The following is a 7,635-nucleotide window of genomic DNA, read 5'->3' on the forward strand; positions in this document are numbered from 1 at the left end:
GACAGCAGGGGGGTGGGTGGTAGGGGAGGGATAACATAGGAAGAAATGCCAGATGTAGGTGACGGGATGGAGTGGAGGCAGCAAATCACATTGCCACATATGTACCTATGCAACAATCCTGCATGATCTGCACATGTACCCCAGAACCTAAAGCATAAGAAAATAAAAAATAAAAATAAAGAAATAATAAAAGAAAACTTTCCAAATTTGTCAAAAGATTTTGTACAGAAAGGTCAAAATTCTTCAGTCAGACTCAATCCAAACAAAACTACACCAAGACATTAAAAGAAAAAAGAAAACTGTTAAAAATCAGACAAAAATAGGATCCTGAAGTCAGTAAGAGAAAACAAGCAAACACACATCAGGGAGTTTCAGTAAGATTAGCAATGGATTTCTCAGAAAAAAACTTCAAAGGCTAGAAGAGAGTGGGATGTTATATTCAAAACGCTAAAGGGAAAATAACTGGAAAGCAATAATTACTGTAGTCAAAAAAGCTGTCCTTCAGAAATGGAGAGATAAAGAGCAGCTGTGCTGTGTTGGGGGTCTGCTCCAGCCCATAGTCATCTCAGACTCTACAAAGTTCAAAGGCAAGAATGGATAAGGCAGCCAAACAGCAAGGATGGAAGGCCACCCTACCTCTGGGAGGTCCATCCCAGGAAGGTTTGGAACTGCTGCTTGCCAAAAAAACACCAGCAGGGGTAGCTGGAAACCCTGTTTGGAAGGTCCCACCCAGTGAGGAGGAAGGTGATCAGGGACCTGCTTTAAAAAGAAGTCTGGCCATATTTTCACAGAGCAGCTGTGCTGTGTTGGGGATCTGCTTCAGCTCCTAGTCACCTTGGACTCTCCAAAGTTAAAGGCATGAACAGCTAAAGTGGCCAAACGGCAAAGATAGTGAACCTCCTCTCCCCCTGGGAGCTCCATCTCAGAGAGGTTTGAAACCACTGTCAACTGGAAAATACCAGGGGGCATGATTGGAGACCCTTGTTTGAAGATTCTGCCCAGTGAAGAAGAACAGGAATCAACATGTGCATGAATAAGCAATCTGACAACTTCTCCTGAAAACTCTGGCTACGCTGGGGACTGTTCTAGTCCTAGTTGTCTCAGATTCCCTAGACCCCTAAGGCAACAATGGGTAAGGCTGTGAAACAGCAAAGATGGTGGTCTGCCTCTTACACTGGGGAACTCTACCTCAGGGAGGTGTAACACTGCTACCAGTGGCTGGCTCAAGTTCCAAGCCAGTGGGTCTTATCCTGTAAGTTGAAGTACAAGTAGAACCCACATCCCATCCCTGCTCACCCCCCTGGATTTACTCCATATCCTAGGGGTATGTACAGGGGCCTAACCCCCCACTTTGGTGGAGTTGCAGCTGCTTTTTCTGGGAAGCCTGGGCATCTAAGTCTATGGGGGCTCTGATTGTGCCTGACCCACTGTTCTAGCAAACTCCACATAGTTCTGTGTGTCAGGCCGAAGGCCTTGGTAGAGTGAGTTCACAAAGGGATCTCCGGACCCAAGGGTTGTAAAGATCTATGGGAGAAGTGTGTATTCCTGGGGTTGCTCACTCACTCATCATTTCACTGGGTGGGAGAGGTTTTCCTGGGTCTATGTCACTCCCAGGTGGTCAGTCATCCTGCCTTCCTTTTCTCCAGTTTTTTGGTTTGTTTGTTTTTTTGAGATGGAGACTCTCTTTGTTACCCAGGCTGGAATGCAGTGGTGCAATCTCAGCTCACTGCAACCTCTGCCTTCCAGGTTCAAGTGAATCTCCTGCCTCAGCCTCCAGAGTAGCTGAGACTACAGGTGCATGCCACCACACCCAGCTAATTTAAGGACCCGTGCACTTAAAACTGTAAGAAATTGATAAGAGAAATAGAAGAAGACACAAAATAACGAAAAGACATCCCATGTTCATGGATAGGAAAAATTAATATTGTTAAAATATCCATACTACTCAAACCAATCTACAGACTCAATGCAATCCTATCAAAATTTCAATCACTTTTTTTTACAAAAATAGAAACAACAATCTTAAAATTAGCATATAACCAAAAGACTCTGAATAATCAAAGCAATCTTGAGCAAAACAGAAACAAAACTGGAAGCATTACATTATCTGACTTCAAAATATACCACAAACCTATTGTGATTAAAACACCATGGTATTAGAAAAAAAATAAAAACAGACCAATGGAACAATTTAGAGACCTCAGAAATAAATTCATGCATTTATGGTCAATTGATTTTTGACAAGGGTGCCAAGACCATACAATGAAGAAAATGAAATAAGGCAGGCACAGAATGTCAAAAGCTATATGGTCTCACTTGCATGTGAAATCTAAAAGCAGAAGTAGAGAATACAGTGGGGGTTACCAAACCCTGGGAGTATGAGAGTGGTTGGGTAAAATGATGGTCAAAGGATAGAAATTTTATTTAGGTAGGAATAACAAATTCAAGAGATCTATTGTACAACATGGTGATTATAGTTATTAATAGTGTATTGTATACTTGAAATCACTAAGACAGATTTTACGTGTTCTTCCCACACAAAAATAAGTCATAGATATGTTCATTAGCATGATTTATCCATTCCACAAATGCATACATATTTCAAAACATTATGTCCTACATAATATAATTTTTGTTAATTAAAAATTAGTTTTAAAAGATAGATCTTATAGTTTTATATATGAGCCCTAACATAAATGACTCAATCTTTGAATAAGATTATAATAATAGATATATAGGACAGAAACTGTGAATCATCAGTCCAGTAGAAATAGCATCAAGGCAAGATTTTCCAGGGTATGAGCATCACCTTTACAATATAGATGAAGAAAGATATGTATTAAAATAGCAATCACCCTGTTCCTGAAACTGTGTACATCAGGCACTTTCCTATTATGGCATTGCTTCATTAAAATTTATCCTTGGTTCTTTTTTGTCTCTGAGGCTAGCTCTACACAAATGCAATCACTCAGCAAGTCCATAATTTCATAAAGCCTATAGTTGTATAGCTGTGTGTGTGTGTGTGTGTGTGTCTTAGGGGAAGACAAGAAAGGGTTTTATTATAAAATAAATAAGTCAACACTCACATATAACAATATAAAATAAGTTCTATGGAAATATAAATCACTATAAAGGGATAAAGTGTGATATGGTGAGAAAAGAGGTTGGTATTAATAGCAGCAGTTATAGACTGCTTAGGAGAAAGGCACTCTGAAGTGTATGTGTGATGTGTGTGTACATCCATCTAATCCTTATACCAGCCTATGAATTAAGTACTATTCATCTTACCACTATTTAATAGACTGGGAGTCTGAGGCACAGAAACTTGAAGTCCCTCACTCAAGGTTCACTTTGCTGGTGGGCAGCAGAACTGAGAGTTGCTCCCAAGCTGTTTCCAGTGCCTGGGCATCATCCTGCCTATCAGAAATGAACGTGAACCCCTATGACATCAAATGTAAATATCTTAATGGCTTTCAGGAAGATGCGGCTGGTACAGTCTTCTCTTCCCCTGGAGTGTAAAAGGTGGATGAAGGTAGAACTGAAAAATTTACTGCACCCAAGAAGCATATTCCAACATCTCGAAAAAACAAGCTGTGATAATTTAAAATACATTCACATCTTTTAAAAAATCTAATTAACTACCTTAGAGTAACAATGTGAAATTAAAAGAGCTTTTATGATGAGTGATAGGCAAACGTACATAAACCTGAATTACTCAAATGAATAAAGTAATGGTATACTTCAATGTGATCATCACTGATTGTCTATTGTACTGACAATGACAGGAAAATAATTCACCACTCTTTGAATGGCAGACCACTAACTTCACTTGTAACACACTGCATTAGTGTCTTTTTTCATTTAGCTTTTTTCTGCTATTATAGAGTGATCTCTTTTTCTTGTTTTAAAAAGGGTTATTTTCTTTATAGATGGAAAACATTGATTTTGAACTATTGCTTACCTAGCCACTAAAAATGCTTTTATAGGCTTCAAAAGGACACACACGATATGGAAAACTACTTGCTCAAAACATTACATGAGACAGTCTATACTTTAAGCTCTTCTGATCAATGTAGAAACAACACTTATAGCATTGAAAGGCCTACAATTAAATGAATAGTCAATAAATGATATTAAAATAGGTATTTAAAATTATCATAATCAATGATTATATGAGATATCCCACTTAATTTTGTGAGCCAAAGTTACACAATTGAAACAATACTTTCATTCTGAAATATTTTACACAAAACCATCACAGTTTGATTCCTAAACCAAAGGCTTTTAAAGTAGTCTTAATATAATTATATGACAGTCTCACAAGTTGACTTGTTCTTAAAAAATAATGTGATAGCCTGAAAAATGCATAAGCGTTCATGCATATACATTTTTTAAATTGTGCATATGACTTCCACTGGAGTAAAGGTGTGTATCAAGTTTGAGGCCTCTGGTGAATAGTCTTATGTACACAAACAAGAATTTAAGTTATTAGGAGAATAAGAAACCTAAGGATCCAAGAACATCGTAAGTCGTAAAAAAAATTATTCTGGGTTGTCAAAAAGTCCTGACTCTGATACATGCTGATAGCAACCTTTCTATCCCATGAATACAGTAAATAGATGTGTGGATTCAGACCCACAGACAGGCACCGATACCCCAGACCAACGTGGATATAGGCAGCCCTTTATGTCTGTTCTGACTTTGGCTTTTGCAGCTGCTGTTTTCTCAGTGTTGTCTCCGGGGCAGTTTCCTGTTGCCATAGCTGATGGCCTGCCCACGCCTGCCTGGGCTTTTCAAGTGTCAACACTCCCAGGCCGGCTGCAGTGGTCAAATGCTTGTTAATGAGATATAGCAGCTGGGTAGGGGTGAACCACTGAGACGGATAAAGGAATGCCGCTGGTGCAGGAAGCGATGCCTTTTGAATCTTTTCAGCAGGGTGAAAGCTTTCAAATCAAAGAGGGTATGTTGTATTCATTAATAAACCCAAGTTCCCATGCAGTCACATTAAAGCCAGCAGTTTAACTTTGCATCAGACAGGTGAATTTCCCCCAGATTTTACCCTGAAAGACAATGAACAAGAAAACAAGGCTTTAGCTTGGGACAAAGCAGCACTTCCTCATCTGTGGGGCTGACCAGACTGCTAAACCAAGCAAGGGTTGTCACATTCTTTTTCAATTTATCCTTTTGTCCATTTATTTTTGTGTGTGCGCGCACGCTCGTGTGCATGTTTCAAAGCTCATAGCAACCACTCCCGCTTCCTCCTCTTGGATCTCTTAGCCTGAGCATTTTCCCCCCTTTCTTTTAAAACCTATCAAGAACAGAATTAACAACTTAACAACTACTAGTGAGGAAAAAATACATAGGCGTGGATGTGAGCACATATGGCCCCTGTCTCAGATGGAATAAAGCTGCACACTCTCATTCCCTACCCCCGTTCCAACCTGTAGCTGAGTTGGTTTCTCCAGAAGGCTGTGGAAGTTGGCAGCATCGTGAGACAGCTCCAACCGCTGGGAGAAGCAAGAAAGAAAGAAAGAAAAAAAGACATTGAAAGCATCTAACTGGCAGGAAGCCCTGAAGATAGTATTGAGGAAAGTATTATTATTTTTAAGTGCATTTGCTAGACAGTTGGACTCAGACCCATAGGGAATGAAAATAGACCAATATACAGCATCAGAGATGGATTACCTATTTTAGGATTGTTTGAGAGAATTCAGAAAGAATGGCATAATTTTAGGGGCAGAGACATGTACCTTGGACCAAATGAGATCTAGAGATATGCTTGTGTCTCACTGTCTCCAAGTATTCAACAGTCTTATGAGTTAGCTAATGATTCACCAGGCCTATCTAATCACCACAAATCAAAGGCAGAATCTACATAGTATACTAATGACATTTTTAACTGCGAAGAAGACTAGCTATCTAAGGAAATTAAGAGTGGAAGACATGCATTCTTTAAAGCATTTCAGTTTTTGAAATATTCATACATTGATTTCTTTTGGGCACCAATTCTTACAAGAAGGCCTTTAACTTATATGGAAAGAAAAATGGAGATGTCATTTATTGGATACTCATAGTGTGTAAGGCACTGAGCTTGACACTTTAATTAAAAAGAAATATATATATACATATATAAACATGTATATATAAACAGCAAGGTAATGTTGTTTAGCCTGTTTTTTTTTTCTAATTAGGACCCTCAACTAAGGAGAGTTTATATCAACTACCTAAGGCCATAAATGATTATTACATTTTAAAAAGAAGGACATTTTAAAAATCTGCCTGCACTGTATATTTTGCCATATTGCCTCTTAGGCTGAGCCAAATCATTCAGACCTATCAGTAAAGTCTGATAAAAAAAAATGAACAAATCTTACTAATTCAGAATATTCAGTGTTGTATATAAGTCTGTGTATGTGTATGTATACACACACACAGTAATAATACATCCTGGAGAAAAAGAGTGTGTGTATACGAGCACAATAATGCATACATATACATACACAGGGCTGGGTTAAGAAAGATATATTATTACTAAACAACCCAGAAATACGCAAGAAAAGTGCCATAGTGGATTTCCATGAAGCCTGTATTCCCATTCAATTTAATGGAGGTGACTGTGGGGCATGTTATACTTAAATTTCGTACTTTAAATACCACCCCAGGGATACATATCTTTATAGCACCTCAGGATGAGATTGCAATAGGTGCGAAATAAGAGAGAGAAAGGTCTGGAAAAGGCCGTTGGTTGGAAGCTGTGACAGCGTCTGCTCTCCCCTTTCCCCGTACCTAGCCACTTCACTTCTCCATGCAAGTTTGGGAAAAACCTGCTGCATCACAATGGAGATCTAAAGAGATTCTGCCAAAATATGACAACTCAAATCTACTTAAAGGCGATTGGCAAATGGTTCATCTTTGAAAAACCTCACCTCTTTATGCCTTCACCCCAAGTTCTGAACATCTCCAAGGAGCTGCTGAGTCTTGTCTTTCCAGCAGGGAGGAGGTGACAACAGCAGTCTGACTCATCTGGAACCACTGCCTCTTCCCTGGCACCCAGAAATGTGCCTGTCTTCTTAATAGTATCCAGTGCAACAGCATAATATGGTAAAACTGGGCATCTACCAGTAGCCTATGCCCCTTCCTCCCACTGAGGGTCAAACACAGACACATATCTCTGAGCCTGTTAAGCAGCTCAGACCTGCACTCTTCCTGTGTTCCTCTGCCTTTGAATTCACTGGATCACAGTAGTGACTTAGTAGTTACTCAGTAGTTACCAAAACAGTGCAAAATCATCGCAGTTTCTATGTAAAACAAAACAGAAACCCCATTCCCCGGAGCAAACGTGCACTTAATGTAAGTCTGGCATTTGATTTACTTCTGCATTTTGTTCTTCTCTGCCTCTCCTACATGGGCTCTCATATCTTTCACTTTTTTTTTTCCTGAGAAGGTTTTGACTTAAAACTGAAAATATTCTAAGTGACAAGTAAGTAGCCCCTCTCAAATAGAACCTGCAATGACATGCCTGGATTACATTAAGGAATGCTGGAGGGGATCCCAAAAACCAGTGTTTGAACAGTCAACCTGACAGAATTCTAGGACACCGTTAAAAGAGTTCCTGTTACCTAACTGACTTAGAGC

General features: G+C 39.3%; 1 long non-coding RNA gene across 1 annotated transcript; it reads right to left on the reverse strand.

Annotated features, from left to right (window-relative positions):
- Nucleotides 1-1,905: 1,905 nt before the first annotated feature.
- LOC118152831 (uncharacterized) lies at nucleotides 1,906-7,230 on the reverse strand. The gene is made up of 3 exons (XR_004741735.3): nucleotides 6,927-7,230; nucleotides 5,442-5,507; nucleotides 1,906-5,060 (listed from the first exon to the last, which is right to left on the reverse strand). It is a non-coding gene; the product is annotated as an uncharacterized LOC118152831 (long non-coding RNA).
- Between the last annotated feature and the right edge of the window lie 405 nt (nucleotides 7,231-7,635).

This window comes from Callithrix jacchus, chromosome 1, assembly GCF_049354715.1.
Source record: "Callithrix jacchus isolate 240 chromosome 1, calJac240_pri, whole genome shotgun sequence".
Lineage (NCBI taxonomy): Eukaryota > Metazoa > Chordata > Mammalia > Primates > Cebidae > Callithrix > Callithrix jacchus.